Source organism: Schistocerca nitens, chromosome 6, assembly GCF_023898315.1.
Source record: "Schistocerca nitens isolate TAMUIC-IGC-003100 chromosome 6, iqSchNite1.1, whole genome shotgun sequence".
Lineage (NCBI taxonomy): Eukaryota > Metazoa > Arthropoda > Insecta > Orthoptera > Acrididae > Schistocerca > Schistocerca nitens.
The window spans coordinates 641,818,641-641,836,028 of NC_064619.1; the positions used below are offsets into that span (position 1 = coordinate 641,818,641).

The 17,388-nt window shown below is 46.0% G+C and overlaps 1 pseudogene; it reads right to left on the reverse strand.

The window, feature by feature from the left end:
- Positions 1-13,496: 13,496 nt before the first annotated feature.
- LOC126263784 (5S ribosomal RNA) lies at positions 13,497-13,614 on the reverse strand (annotated as a pseudogene).
- Positions 13,615-17,388: the final 3,774 nt, after the last annotated feature.

The following is a 17,388-nucleotide window of genomic DNA, read 5'->3' on the forward strand; positions in this document are numbered from 1 at the left end:
CAGAACAGTAGCTCTGAAACCAGAACAACAACACACTTAAGTATCAATTACAACTATTATTGTGTCACAGAAATTGAGGAAGTGCTAAATCTGTACATAGCCTCAATGTACGATGGTTGGTTGATGGTGGTTGATTTGGAGGAGGGACCAAACAGTGAGGTCATCGGTCCCATCGGATTTGCGGAAGGAAGTCGGCGGTGCCCTTTCAAAGGAATCATCCCGACATTTGCCTGGAGAGATTTACGAAAGTCACGGAAAACCTAAATCGGGAAGGCAAGAGGCAGGTTTGAACCCGTGTCCTCCCGAATGCGAGTCCATTGTGCTAACTACTGTGCCATCTCGCTCGGTAATGTACAATATCTGAAATGTAAAATAAATTAGTATCAACACAAACATGCCTCCAAAGAAAGAAATGTGGAGTGGTTCCTTAGGACACACCGAAATTACAGTCGAAATCAGTTGTAGCTGGCACACACTTCTTTACTACAAATGCATTGCTCATAATACTTTCACAGTAACCACAATTACAACAAAGCTTGTCTTATAGAACATCAAAATCTTTTAAGATATCTTCCACATATCGTTTTCTTTCAACCACTTACATTAATTTAAACCATGTCCATGGACCCATGATTAATTCAACATGATTGACAAATGACCCACACCTGCTTCATCACTTACATGGAAACTCTATCTTTTCAGCTCATCCAAGTTCGGAATTCAACAGACAGTAGTGTTTTAAAGCTTCTTTGGCCAACTTTTCATAATCCAAACACATTATTCATAAAAGCATGCTCGTAAAATATGACTACATAACTATCACAGTTAAAAGTTCTAAGTTTAACTGTGGTGTCACCGCCAGACACCACACTTGCTGGGTGGTAGCCTTTAAATGGGCCGCGGTCCGTTAGTATACGTCGGACCCGCGTGTCGCCACTATCAGTGATTGCAGACCGAGCGCCGCCACACGGCAGGTCTGGTCTAGAGAGACTCCCTAGCACTCGCCCCAGTTGTACAGCCGACTTTGCTAGTGAGGGTTCACTGTCTACATACGCTCTGATTTACCGAGGCGACAGTTTAGCATAGCCTTCAGCTACGTCATTTGGTACGACCTAGCAAGGCGCCATTTTCAGTTAATATTCTGAACAGGTAATATTGTGAATCATGTACCGTCAGTAGCGACGTTCATCATTAATGGATTAAAGTTAATTATCAAACTAATTACGTCCGCTTTCTGAATTCTAATTCCTTGTCATGTTCCAGACCTCACGTCAGTATAGTTCTTCCCTCCTCACGCCAGCCTGCCTGAGCTAAAACGCGTGCATTTCGGTCTCCTCTAGTAACACGGTGTTGACTCTTCTGCCAACACTACTTTAACAAACACCAAAATTTTAAGGTTTACTCGGCCAACTTTTCATTAACTAATACAATGTTCATAAAATGCTGTTTCATAAACTATGACTAACATTATTAACTCACACCAAAATTCTGAGCTCAACAAGCCTCAAAATTTTTAAAGTTTGCTCGGCCAACTTCAGATTAATTAGAACAATACTACTTGCATATACCAGGTCCATATGATTTCAGTATTTCACCAGAACGAGAAGATCTTCCCAAGAAAAACTTAACAGGGGCCGCTTCCACTCTACATGAGAATTAGTGATGGACGCGAGCACACCAAAAGATTTTAACCAATACAAGAAATCCACCGGACAGGAAATTAGATAAAAAGGTGCTCAACTTTGCACTGCGATTGAGTTTCAGAAACCATAAATCTCCATCGAAAGGATGGAATTACAGGACAGTAACAACATAACCAGAGACGTGGGAGGGGGCCGGGCCTTAGATATCACTCTGCCACCGTGGTAGTCCCATCCCAGTTTGCTCGCGTCAACCACTGCCAATTATCTACAACATAAAACCCATCAGCGGCAGACAATATTCCGAGGCATGAGATACACAATCCTAACTGCACACCTAGTTCTCAGTATATTGCAACGATATACTCCGCAAATGAAATCAAGAGAATTAACCTCCTTACCTGGGCAGTCACGGCTCTTAAAATTTGGTTAGCCAATCCCTCAAAACCACCACTAAAATAATGACATAAAAGTTTAAACAGCGAGAATAATGTCGGTGCACATTTAAAGGCCAGACTAAAATAATGACACTACAGGTAGAATGGGAAAAATATTTCAGCGCAGCTTGGAACGCCGAACACAGACTTACGTACTACTTAGTTACTCTTATAGCTACGTGTTTAGCCATGCTCAAACAACTGTTGCGGCCAGCCGCTGTGGCCGAGCGGTTCTAGGCGCTTCAGTCCGGAACCGCGTGACTGCTATGGTCGCAGGTTCGCATCCTGCCTCGGGCATGGATGTGTGTGATGTCCTTAGGTTAGTTCGGTTTAAGTAGTTCTAAGTTCTAGGGGACTGATGACCGCAGATGTTAAGCCCCATAGTGCTCAGAGCCATTTTATTTTATTTTATTATTTTGTTTTTTGTTTAGCCATGCTTCGTGTCTATTTGGTGGGCGTCATTACACTTCCTTAACTGCCGTCAAGTTATCAAGTGACGACACGGATTTCAGCGATAAGCTACTGGAACAATTCCAAATGGTTTTTAGTACACTAATTTTTAGTTAGTATGAACACCACCCACCGAAGCAACTAGACGACTGCAATTCATTCGGCGTGTATAACTTGTAAACAAACTCGACGGAACTTATCCTTCCAACCTCGAGGAAATCCCCATCACTATGGCGAGAAGATCTGCATTGTAACGGTTGAAATCACAATAGCGGCTGGCCACGATCCTTCGTCATGTCTACTCGGCCTCTAGCCATGCTGCATCTGAACACCATCCCACGTCACTCCACCTCACTCTGCGGATACCCCTACACCAGCCACCAGCAGAGGGCGCTCACTATAGTTAAAATCCCCCGCCGCCAAAGACGTGAAGAAGACAAATAAGCATCGAAGTCGACTCAACGATGAAAAGACAGTCGATCGAAACTGGCGCCAGCAACGCACCAGCTCATGCGAAAACAATTAGTTTTATTCAGTTGTAATTATAGTTCGATCCACGAAAGATGACGGTTCGCACATGTCGAGGCACGGATGAGGATTGCGTTGTGGACGATTCCAAGCGACAGCTGCGGTAAGTGCATCCGCGTGCTTTCCGCTTAAAGAAAGCGTATATCCTGTAAATTATGTCTCTCGCTTACTTATGCGGAATGTATCACTTACCGCTACCATCAGCGATGAGAACTCGCGACTCATGGAATAAAAATTCACTAAACAAGTAGTTACAATCACGTTTAATTCTCTCATCAGCTACGGCATTCAGAGAAAATCGCTCAGAACACTACTGGACGCTCGTTGTCCGTCGGAGAATGCGTGACATACACTACTGCCCATTAAAATTGCTACACCACGAAGATGACGTGCTACAGACGCGTAATGTAACCGATACGAAGAAGATGCAGTGATATGCAAATGATTAGCTTTTAAGAGCATTCACACAAGGTTGGCGTCGGTGCCGAGACCTACAACGTGCTGACATGAGGAAAGTTACCAACCGATTTCTCATACACAAACAGCAGTTGACCGGCGTTGCCTGGTGAAACGTTGTTGTGATGCCTCGTGTAAGGAGGAGAAATGCGTACCATCACGTTTCCGACTTTGATAAAGGTGGGTTATAGCCTATCGCGATTGCCGTTTATCGTATCGCGACATTGCTGCTCGCGTTGGTCGAGACCCAATGACTGTTAGCAGAATATGGAATCGGTGGGTTCAGGAGGGTAATACGGAACGTCGTGCTGGATCCCAACGGCCTCGTATCACTAGCACTCGAGATGACAGGCATCTTATCCGCATGGCTGTAACGGATCGTGCAGCCACGTCTCGATCCTTGAGTCAACAGATGGGACCGTTTGCAAGACAACAACCATCTGCATGAACAGGTCGACGACGTTTGCAGCAGCATGGACAATCAGCTCGGAGACCATGGCTGCGGTTACCTTTGACGCTGCATCACAAACAGGAGCGCCTGTGATGGTGTACTCAACGACGAACCCAGGTGCACGAATGGCAAAACGTCATTTTTCCGGATGAATCCAGGTTCTGTTTACTGCATCATGATGGTCGCATCCGTGTTTGGCGACATCGCGGTGAACGCACATTGGAAGCGTTTATTCGTCATCGACATACTGGCATATCACCCGGGGTGTTCATATGGGGTGCCGTTGGTTACACGTCTCGGTCACCTTTCTTTCGCACTGACGGGACTTTGAACAGTGGACGTTACATTTGAGATGTGTTACGACCCGTGGCTCTACCCCTCTTTCGATTCCTGCGAAACCCTCCATTTCAGCTGGATAATGCACGACCGGATGTTGCAGATCCTGTACAGGACTTTCTGGATACAGAAAATGTTCGACTGCTTCCCTGGCCAGCACATTCTCCAGATCTCTCACAAATTGATAACGTCTGGTCAATGGTGGCCGAGCAACTGGCTCGTCACAATACGCCAGTCACTACTCTACATGGGCAGCTGTACCTGTACACGCCATCCAAGCTTTGTTTGACTCAATGCCCAGGCGTATCAAGGCCGTTATTACGGCCAGAGGTGGTTTTTCTGGGTACTGATTTCTCAGGATCTATGCACCCAAATTGCGTGAAAATGTAATCACATGTCAGTGCTAGTATAATATATTTGTCCAATGAATACCCGTTTATCATCTGCATTTCTTCTTGGTGTAGCAATTTTAATGGCCAGTAATGTAGTTTCGCAAAACAGGCGTAAACTCCACCGCCATCGTTGGTGATTGCAGCTACAGATGGACTTAACGCGAAAATTATCAACATTATAGTGAATTTAAATTATTTTTTACACATTCCTTTTACCTAATTTCATATTTCTGAAACTGCGAAGCAGGTTTTGTGAAGAAGGGAGGAGTCAGTTTCAGCCGGTCCTTTGTCGATCAGAGACAGGAACAGGGCAGAGAGTATGCTGCTGTTGCGGTCGGAAGGGACCTGAGCAAAGCGGCCTTCCGGTCTCTTTGAACACGTGCGTGACACGTGCGTCAGCGACGGCCTGCTGTGAGTAATGAGAGACGCTGGTGCTGTCCAGAGCCCACACAGGCAGCCTCCTGTATTCTGCAGCTGGCAGCTGGTCACTGGAGCAAAGCCAGACCTCGCTCACAGAGGGAGAGGGGGAGGGAGGAGTCTCTTTAATCCGCCACTACTTGTGCCCCAGTTATCGGTGCGCGCTGCCAACTCCGCGGCCGCCCCAACCCCAGCCTGTATCTCTGAGGACGTCTCTGCGCTCAACTGGTCGCCCTTCAGCTCGCGACTCGCTGACGCATACGTAATCCGTCTGCTGAGTGAGAGCGCTGCTCTGACCATGGTTTCATCTCACACACCTACCGGAAGATGAAAACAGAATTTCGAAAACGTATCTTCGCTGTCGTGCTTAAGAGCTCAGATCACAGATACATACGTGTAGGCCGCGCTCTCCCCTGTCTCTGTCGTGTGAAATCTTGGAACCAGCATTTCAGACGCGTGCAGAGGGCACAAAGCCGAGGTGCTCTCACTGCCTACTGTGCGAGACGGAGCTGACATCTACAGTATTTCTCATCTATAGCTGAAACTAAGCACTGATTTTACCAATTGAAAGGCTTGTATTAGTATTTACACGCAAAGTATTACAGATAACTTTATTTCTGTTAAATAACCAATGTTAATTCACTACAAGACGAAAAAAAAAAAAATAACACGCACCGCCAAGGCGAATTAAGGCAATGGGACGGAAATTGATAGGTTTGATGTGCATGTACAGGCATACAAATGATAACAGTTTCAGAAAAGAACTAAGTAATTTATTCAAGAAAAAACCTTCGTGAGTTGAGCAAATCAAAAACCGGTTGCCCAACCTCTGGGCCTTATGCAAGCAGTTATTGGGCTTCGCCTCGGCTGATAGAGTTGTTGGATGTCCACCTGAGGGGACATCGTCCCTGAGTCTGTCGATCTGCCAAGTCAGGTCGTCTAAATCCCGAAGTCGTTGGAGGGCACTGCCCATAACGTTCCAAATGTCCTCAATTGGAGAGAGATCCGACAACCTTGCTGCCGAATGTAGGGTCTGACAAGGAGTGGAAACTTCTCGCCGTGGGCAGAAAGGCATTATCCTGCTGAAATGTCAGCCCAAGAAGGCTTGCCATGAAGGGCAACAAAGCGGGGCGCAGAATATCGACGATGTATCATTGTATTGTAAGGGTGCCATGGATGACAACCAAAGACGGGCGACAATGAGTTTGGTATTCCAACGCTATCCATGGCGTCCCCAGACACGTGTTCCGTATGGAATCTCATTCACTGGAATAGAATCGTCTTCGTTTGTGAATCTCGCTTAGTACTGAGTCCCGATGACCAGTGAAGACGTGTCTCCAGACACCAGGACAGCAGTGGATAGCAATGTTGTGGTATCGATAGGCATGACACCACGGCGTAGGAGCAAGTTCATAGGTTGGCACTACGACACCGACGACAGCGCCCTCTATTAGGCGCTGTTAAGCTCTACGAGCGCCGCTCCAAATTCAGCCCATTTGATCCAGAGCAGACGGCCGGGACACTTCGCTTCAGCTTCGTTCCATACAGAGACTTTGCACTGCTTACGACGGGTCTAAGGCTTCGCACCTACGTGCTTATCTGTACGCAAAGTAAAAGAGTTATAACCTAATAGCAGTACCAAGCATTTCACATTTTCCTGCTTCTGCTCACTTCGTACATTCGGCGTACCCTTCAGTTTACAGAAGCAGACCCACGCACCGAGACTTTGCACTGCTTACGACGGGTCTAAGGCTTCACATCTACATTCTCATCTGTACGCAAAGTAAAAGAGTTATAACCTAATAGCAGTACCAAGCATTTCACCTTGTCCTGCTCCTGCTCACTTCGTACATTCGGCGTACCCTTCAGTTTACAGGAGCCCACGCGCCACCTTCCAGGCGGGACACATAAAATGTTATTTCGCACGCCATACTGTCCGACAACCAGGAATGTGATGGTCTGGGACTCTATTTCATATCATAGCAGCGCCCATTTGGTTGTCATCCGCGGTACTCTTACACATCGTCAATATTCTACGCCCCATTTTGTTACCCGTCATGGGAAGGCATCCTGTGCTTACATTTCAGAAACAATGCCTACCTGCACATGGCGAGTGTTTCTACTGCTGGTCTTCGTGCTTGTTACACTCTACCTTAGCCAGCAAGGTCGCCGGATCTCTCTCCAATTAAGAAAGTCTCATGCACTATGAGCAGGACCCTCCAACCAGTTCGGGATTTTGAAGATCTGAAGCTCAAACTGTGAGGGACGGGAAAACCCACCGTAGTTCAACAACAAAGTTAGGAAACTACTGCGAAAGCAAAGAGAGCTTCACTCCAAGTGTAAACGCAGCCAAAACATCTCAGATAAACAGAAGCTAAACGATGTCAAAGTTAGCGTAAGGAGGGCTATGCGTGAAGCGTTCAGTGAATTCGAAAGTAAAATTCTATGTACCGACTTGACAGAAAATCCTAGGAAGTTCTGGTCTTACGTTAAATCAGTAAGTGGATCGAAACAGCATATCCAGACACTCCGGGATGATGATGGCATTGAAACAGAGGATAACACGCGTAAAGCTGAAATAATAAACACCTTTTTCCAAAGCTGTTTCACAGAGGAAGACCGCACTGCAGTTCCTTCTCTGAATCCTCGCACAAACGAAAAAATGGCTGACATCGAAATAAGTTCCAAGGAATGGAAAAGCAACTGGAATCACTCAACAGAGGAATGTCCACTGGACCTGGCGGGATACCGATTCGATTCTACACAGAGTACACGAAAGAACTTGCCCCCCTTCTAACAGCCGTGTACCACAAGTCTCTAGTGGAACGGAAGGTTTCAAATGATTGGGAAAGAGCACAGGTAGTCCCAGTCTTCAAGAAGGGTCGTCGAGCAGATGCGCAAAACTATGGACCTATATCTCTGACGTCGATCTGTTGTAGAATTTTAGAACATGTTTTTTGCTCGCGTATCATGTCGTCTTTGGAAATCCAGAATCTAGTCTGTAGGAATCAACATGGATTCCGGAAACAGCGATCGTGAGAGACCCAACTCGCTTTATTTGTTCATGAGACCCAGAAAATATTAGATACAGGCTCCCAGGTAGATGCCATTTTCCTTGACTTCAGGAAGGCGTTCGATACAGTTCCGCACTGTCGCCTGATAAACAAAGTAAGAGCCTACGGAATATCAGACCAGCTGTGTGGCTGGACTGAAGGGTTTTTAGCAAACAGAACACAGCATGTTGTTATCAATGGAGAGACGTCTACAGACGTTAAAGTAACCTCTGGCGTGCCACAGGGGAGTGTTATGGGACCATTGCTTTTCACAATATACAGGGTGAGTCACCTAACATTACCGCTGGATATATTTCGTAAACCACATCAAATACCGACGAATCGATTCCACAGACCGAACGTGAGGAGAGGGGCTGGCGTAATTGGTTAATACAAACCATAAAAAAAAGCACGGAAGTATGTTTTTCAACAAAAACCTACATTTTTTTTTAATGGAACCCTGTTAGTTTTGTTAGCACATCTGAACATATAAACAAATACGTAATCAGTGCCGTTTGTTGCATTGTAAAATGTTAATTACATCCGGAGATATTGTAACCTAAAGTTGACGCTTGAGTACCACTCCTCCGCTGTTCGATCGTGTGTATCGGAGAGCACCGAATTACGTAGGGATCCAAAGGGAACGGTGATGGACCTTGGGTACAGAAGAGACTGGAACAGCACATTACGTCCACATGCTAACACCTTTTTATTGGTCTTTTTCACTGACGCATATGTACATTACCATGAGGGGTGAGGTACACGTACACACGTGGTTTCCGTTTTCAATTACGGAGTGGAATAGAGTGTGTCCCGACATGTCAGGCCAATAAATGTTCAATGTGGTGGCCATCATTTGCTGCACACAAAAGCAATCTCTGGCGTAATGAATGTCGTACACACCGCAGTACATCTGGTCTAATGTCGCCGCTGGCTGCCACAATACGTTGTTTCATATCCTCTGGGGTTGTAGGCACATCACGGTACACATTCTCCTTTAACGTACCCCACAGAAAGAAGTCCAGAGGTGTAAGATCAGGAGAACGGGCTGGCCAATTTATGCGTCCTCCAAGTCCTATGAAACGCCCGTCGAACATCCTGTCAAGGGTCAGCCTAGTGTTAATTGCGGAATGTGCAGGTGCACCATCATGCTGATACCACATACGTCGACGCGTTTCCAGTGGGACATTTTCGAGCAACGTTGGCAGATCATTCTGTAGAAACAGGCACAGGACTCCACTGCCCATCGCCGGGTTCCAACGCGAGTTCTCTGCTGTGCGTGCCCACTGATGGCTACTGATGACAGAATAACAAAATTTATTGATGAATAGTAATACATTGGTTGTGGATCCTTTGGGCGAGGTTTGCTTCGACAGCGACGGAGGCGGCCTTCGGACGCTCACCCGGGCGCCCTCTGCTGCGTCTGTAGTTGCGCTGGCGGAATACCTGCTGCTTCGGCGGCCCCTCTAAAGCCGTCGGCACACGGACCATGCTGACGAACGTTAACGTCGAGCGTGCTAAGTTCAACGTGCTGCTGAACGCTCACGACGATGCGACTTGTGCATACGGTACGTGGGCCCCAACGTGGTATACGCGAACACAACGGACTCCAGCGGCAGTTGCGGGATGTTTCTAGTTCGTAAATCACACTGTTTACTCAACGGGCGCGCTTAAAATTCTCACGTTAGCTCTATTAAAACGCACATTTCCTCCATCGTCCACGAAAAGGAAAGTGCCATGTCCAATCAATAAGGACGCAGGCTTATAAAAGTTCCATTACAAACAGTGCGGTACAAAATTTGGAATACTTCTCCGCATAAGATAAACATTATTTAGTCATTCCCACATTTTAGTAAAACTCCAAGGTCGGTCTTACTACCGAGCGAGGTGGCGCAGTGGTTAGCACACTGGACTCGCATTCGGGAGGACGACGGTTCAATCCCGCGTCCGGCCATCCTGAGTTAGGTTTTCAGTGATTTCCCTAAATCGTTCGAGGCAAATGCCGGGATGGTTCCTCTGAAAGGGCACGGCCGACTTCCTTCCCCGTCCTTCCCTAATCCAATGAGACCGATGACCTCGTTGTTTGGTCTCTTCTCCCAAACAACCCAACCCTCGGTCTTACTTGATCACTGTTACAGTAGCAGCCGCGTGGTTCCGGACTGAAGCGCCTAGAACCGCTCGGCCACAGTGTCCGGCTGCCGGTCTTTAAATACACCTTCCTGTCCCTGATGTCTGCAGTTCTTCTTCCCCTCTATGGCGGTGGAATATCCTGGTGTTGCTCGGCTGGAGTAACTGACCCGATTACCGCCCTCGATATTGACACCCTGCCGTGCAGCGAGCTGCTTCTTGCCATTCGCCTTCGTGTTGCTTAACCTGGCGCTCCAGTTACGTCACGCCATCATAGCACTGAACTGCGTAATAGAATGTAACACACATACGGCTTCTGGCTCCCAAAATTCCTTCTCATTTTTACTACATTACTGTAAACCTCGTACCTTTAACTAACTCAATCACTCTTATCATTGAACCCTCAACAATTCATGGCCGCCGGGTTGTTTCGGACGAAGAGGTGCACACTTGACTACAATCACATTTCCGTAGGCAGGCGCAGACATTTGTCCATAAAGGATTTGACCGCTTTGTGTATTGACAGCTATGTCCATTGCTTTTGAAGTAATAAACAGTGTACTCATTCATTTCCATCTGTTGCGTTTTCATTTGGCTGCCCCTTGGACATTCCTCCCTGTGTATCAGACGCTATTGAATACTTTTTGATTAGTGGCAATACTGGACGTCCGCAACTCACTGTGTTTGCCTGTCGCGGTTTTAAATACCGTGTGATCAAAAGTGCAGTATAAATTTGAAAACTTAATAAACCACGGAATAATGTAGATAGAGAGGTAAAAATTGAGACACATGCTTGGAATGACATGGGGTTTTATTACAACCGAAATGCAGGATGGCGCTCCACCCCATTTTGATAGATGCGTGAAAGATCTCTTGCGCGCGTGGTTTGGTGATGATCGTGTGCTCAGCCGCCACTTTCGTCATGCTTGGCCCCCTAAGTCCCCAGACATCAGTCCGTGCGATTATTGGCTTTGGGTTACCTGAAGTCGCAAGTGTATCGTGATCGACTGACATCTCTAGGTATGCTGAAAGACAACATCCGACGGCAATGACTCACCATAACTCCGGACATGCTTTACAGTGCTGTTCACAACATTATTCCTCGACTACAGCTATTGTTGAGGAACGATGGTGGACATATTGAGCATTTTCTGTAAAGAACATCATATTTGCTTTGTCTTACTTTCTTATGCTAATTATTGCTATTCTGATCACATGATGCGCCATCGCCGGCCGCGGTGGTCTCGCGGTTCTAGGCGCGCAGTCCGGAACCGTGCGACTGCTACGGTCGCAGGTTCGAATCCTGCCTTTGGCATGGATGTGTGTGATGTCCTTAGGTTATTTAGGTTTAAGCAGTTCTAAGTTCTAGGGGACTGACGACCACAGCAGTTGAGTCCCATAGTGCTCAGAGCCATTTGAACCATTTGAAGCGCCATCTGTCGGACATTATTTGAACTTTTGTGTTTTTTGGTTCTAATAAAACTCCATATTATTCCAGGCATGTGTGTCAATTTCTACCTCTCTATATACATTATTCCGTGATTTATTCAGTTTTCATATTTATACTGACTTTTTGAACACCCGGTACTTAAATTTCCGAAATTATCCTGTGCTTTCAGTTATGTTGTTCAGGGAATCACGACTCTGAAGTTGCGAAGCTCCAATTCTGGTCTCCGGTAAATGTTTAGACAGTAAGGAACAGAAACTACGTCGGTCCGAAAGCTTGCTCTTGCTCGCATTTCTCGAGGAGTACGTCAGGGAGAAATGTGTGGGTAAACAGTGCAGGCAAACACACGCCTCACTCGCCGCTCCTGCTCTCCCTGGACAGAACATCTGAGCAAACAACGGCCCTGGGCACATACGTACGCTCTTTGCGCCAGATAAGATAATTTTTCGTTCTGGCGGCCGGTAAATCTACGCTAATACATGCATACTGCAAAGACTAAACACGTCCGATTATTTGGTTGAGGGAGTATGACAGTACGTACTACCTCCGAAAGAATATTATCTCTCTAGCAGCAAACAATAAAAAAGTCTTCCCACAAACTGAGAACAATATTCAAAGCAAGAGTAGGGGACCTATCTTGAGACAAAATGAATCTTGGGACTGATCCTTGGAACGTGACCGAATAGTGTAATTTCTACCTCACTACAGCGGCAGGTATCCGATTTCTGCTCGTATTCCAGCTCACACCAGTGAACTCCCACGTTTAGCAAAGTCCACTGAAGAATATGATGACAACATCATAAGAAAGGTAGCTAAAACCAAAGGGATCAGAACACGAGAAGAAGGCAAAGGAGAGGTGTTTCCACTGGTACGCTTACCACATGTAAAAGGCGTCAGTGAACGGCTAGGCAACGTCCTCCGCCGACGAGGTTTCAGACCAGTTTTTCGAAGCAGTCACAGGATCCACGAAATGATAGGTTCCACCAAGGATGTAGTCAACAACCTTAACACTGCAGGTGTTTACGAACTACGGCTTGAGTGCGGAGCTACCTACATAGGAGAAACAGGGAGACCTGTCAGCTTACGGGTAGAAGAACACGAACGCTATGTACGATTACAACAACATAATAAATCGGGGATAGCGGAACACCACAGTGACTGTGGACAACCTATCAGGTTCCAGGAAGCCCGAGTACTGGCGAAAGAATCGTGGATGCGAGAACGCAAAATACGGGAGGCGATCGAAATTATTAAGCAGCCTGACAACAATCATCAGAGAAGATGGCTACAAACTCCCGGCGTCTTGGCTGCCGGCCATCCCAGTCCAACGGACCGCGAGCGATCGCGGGGCAGAATCTAAACAGGACACGGACGTATCTGCACAAACGGCTGTAGAGCAACCGTCAGTCCACTTCCGCGCACACCAGGAGGAAAACTTGCCGACCAGAAGCCGAATGCTGATTGGAGGTCAGCTACCAATCGTTGACGACATGGACATCCACGAACAGCCTCTCTCCTTCCATTTTCACTTACGTCATGACTAGCCAATCATATTAGAAAAGCACTACGTCTTCAGGCCACGAGTGGCCTACCGGGACCATCCGACCGCCGTGTCATCCTCAGTGGAGGATGCGGGTAGGAGGGGCGTGGGGTCAGCACACCGCTCTCCCGGTCGTTATGATGGTATTCTTAACCGAAGCAGCTACTATTCGGTCGAGTAGCTCCTCAATTGGCATCACGAGGCTGAGTGCACCCCGAAAAATGGCAACAGCGCATGGTGGCCTAGATGGTCACCCATCCAAGTGCCGACCACGCCCGACAGCGCTTAACTTCGGTGATCTCACGGGAACCGGTGTATCCACTGCGGCAAGGCCGTTGCCCAATCATATTAGAGGGCCAATTAAAAGTTTTACAACAGTGACGTCAGACATCGATACTCTGTAATAAATAGAAGCACCTATCCCCATGCAAAACCAGTCGTGCCCTGAGGAAGGCCGTTGCAATTCGGCCGAAACGTCGGTTTTAGTTTATTATTGTTGTTAATTTTTAGCAATGACGCGACATAATACGTACGCAGAAGTATTTTAATCACTAAGAATATACTCTTTTAATGAAAGCGACTTAATTTCGTGATTTTTAGTGTTCTAAACTGTAATATATTAACAAATAAGCGTCATGCCTGCGCGGTTACGAAGTCTTTTTGGCTGCTTCTGGAGACGGTACGGCTCACTTACTTCTTCGTAGAAACCCTTAGTTCGTTGTCTCCCCTTTAACGCAACGGACTGTACCGAAAGCAAGTTCCTGAAAACCAAATGCACCAACTCTGAAGGGTCGCCACCAAACGGTGTCTAGACGCAATATTAACTGGCATAGACTATGACACAAGGGTCATCAAAGAAGTTGATATCAAATGCAGAAATTTTTAAAATGTGGATTTATCCCGTCGGCCTAATGGGTCGACATTCGCCGCTCAAACGTGTATCACATTCGATTATAAATCAATGAAATAATGCCGTGATTACTATAGCTAACAACCAAAAGTATTTTGTACTGATTCTGACCGGGCCCTGTTTAAGGTCCGACCGACACAGGCAGCCGCTTTGTTTGACCATGGAGAGAGTTTCGCACACGGGCTGTATCATAAAGAGTAACGAATATGACAAGCGCGAAAACATACGAACGTTCCAGTGGATATGGGTCTGCAGACCATCCGTTTACAGGATAGTAGTAAATGTGTGCTTACGAGCTGCCAGTGACATCAGCATCAAATATTATATTTTATACTGATATATTTGAAGTGTAAACTTTTCAATCAAGTCCCCGTCTGATTGTGCTCAAATTTCCCCCGAAGTCTACCTTAACCAGAAATACGGTACTATTTAAGCGCATCGCATGTTACAGTTTAAATTTTCTGTACACTCGTACGTGTTAAAGGAGGCGTTCCATGTGTCGCCCTTGCATTTGAATGCAATACTGCATTATAGTCTCTGTACTATGAATTCTTTCAGGCCTCCCCAGACCATATCATAAATCCTGACAAGACTCTACAATTCGCTGTCCCAGTTCTTCAACGTTATCAGTGGTAGTGCTGAATCCTTCAGAGAGAATAATTATTTAAATAAAAATAAATTTTTGTATAACGCGTTCCTTAATCGACGTAAAAAGTGTAAAATACTTTCTTCCTGTCCCGTGCAAATAGCTCTGAAAGTGTGCTTGTGAATTTTTAGTGGCTATGACGGTACTTGTATGATTTATAACGAAAAAGAGGGACACATGTGGTACATAATTGATGCACAAGTAGTTCGACGCCTGACTATCATCTATTTCATGCGCCCCACGTTTTTCGTTATACATCTTGCAATTATTGTCATAGCTATTAAAAATTCACAAGCACAAGTTTTCAGGACTACCTCTATCCCGTTAGGAATCTGCACGGAGCTAGGAGAAATTATATTATACTTCCTAGTTTGATTTAAAAAAGGTGTTACATTAAAAATATATTTTCATTTAAATAACTATTCTCTGCTTCCTTGTCCTGTGTGTATGAAATATCTCACTCGATTTTAAACTTCCGATGTCGTTGCATTTTTTATTTAAATTGTTATTTATATATTTACTAGCTTTTTATTACAGATTCGTCCGTGTATGCGTATATCCCACATACTGCACGCATCTCCTCCTACACTCTCTCTGTCCACATACTGTTCGCCCATTTCTCTGCTAAGCCACGCCTGTGCATTCAAAAATAGCCTGAAACACATTCCAATACTGCCTCCATAAGATGCCGGTTGCGCAGAGCGACTTTGATGTTAGGTGATCGCATTCTTTTTCAACCCTACCCGCACCCCCACCAAACAGACCGACAAGAAAGCCAATTGATATTGCGTTTTCGTCCAGTTCTGAGTTGTGAGTAAAATTTGAAGTGTCTAACTCATCGAGAATTTAGCTTAAGATCAGCAGCAAAATTTCTAACGAACAGACAAACAGACAAGAAACCGATCTAATAATTTTAAAAAAAATCCAGAGAATTTTGGTCAGCTGATCTTGGAGACTAAGGTACAGGCTGTGCTCAACATATCCAACTTGGACCATACTGGCGCGTTAGCTGACTTCTTACAGGGCCGCCGGAGTGGCCGTGCGGTTCTGGGCGCTACAGTCTGGAACCGAGCGACCGCTACGGTCGCAGGTTCGAATCCTGCCTCGGGCATGGATGTGTGTGATGTCCTTAGGTTAGTTAGGTTTAATTAGTTCTAAGTTCTAGGCGACTGATGACCTCAGAAGTTAAGTCGCGTAGTGCTCAGAGCCATTTTGAACCTGACTTCTTACATCAGCAACAAAATATGCCGGTTCCCTATTAAGCATGTACCTCATTTCCAAACGTTGTCCAAGGTGATATAGGCCATCGGTGAAATTTGAGCACAATCAGATGAGAACTTAATCGTAAAGCTTACATTCAAATAACGCTGTACCGACTAGGACAATATTTTATATGAAGTTGCTGTCGGCTTACAATCACATAATCGCAGTTCTCTTTCGCAAACTACTCATTTGCGATCCCATGCTCCCTGGAACATCTTTCCATTTGCTATCGTATTCTCCAAACGTGTCAGTTTCAGCTATTAATTATGATCCATCCTCTACATACACTACTGGAAAAAAATTGGAAATCCTTATACAAGTTACCATCTCAGTCAGTATTTATTGTTGCAACAGTGTATACGGAGTACACGAAATGTTTACATCCACACATCAATAGCACAATCGGTTCTCAGGCATCAGGTACCGACCTATGCTGAAACACCAGTATTAGTGCGTGATGTCGCGTCCTTGGGTGGCAGAGCAGGCAGTGACTCTAGCATCCAGTTGATCGTACAGATGTCGAACACTGTCCTGTGATACGTTATGCCACGCCTGGTCGACCCGTTCGTCTAATTCACTGAGAGTTGTTGACTGGCGAGTCGAACGAGTAACACTACAGGCTATTAAAATTGCTACACCACGAAGATGGCGTGCTACAGACGCGAAATTTAACCGACAGGAAGATGATGCTGTGATATGCAACTGATTAGCTTTCAGAGCATTCACACAAGGTTGGCGCCGGTGGCGACACATTACAACGTGCTGACATGAGGAAAGTTTCCAACCGATTTCTCATACACAAACAGCAGCTGACCGGTGTTGCCTGGTGAAACGTTGTTGTGATGCCTCGTGTAAGCAGGAGAAATGCGTACCATCACGTTTCCGACTTTGATAACGGTCGGATTGTAGCCTATCGCGATTGTGATTTATCGTATCGCGACATTGCTGCTCGCGTTGGTCGAGATCCAATGACTGTTAGTAGAATATGGAATCGGTGGGTTCAGGAGGGTAATACGGAATGCCCTCGTATCACTAGCAGTCGAGATGACAGGCATCTTATCCGCATGGCTGTAACGGATCGTGCAGCCATGTCTCGATCCCTAAGTCAGCAGATGGGGACGTTTGCAAGACAACAACCATCCGCACGAACAGTTCGACGACGTTTGCAGCAGCATGGACTATCAGATCGGAGACCATGGCTTTTACCCTTGACGCTGCATCACAGACAGGAGCGCCTGCGACGGTGTACTCAACGACGAACCTGGGTGCACGAATGGCTAAACGTCATTTTTTCC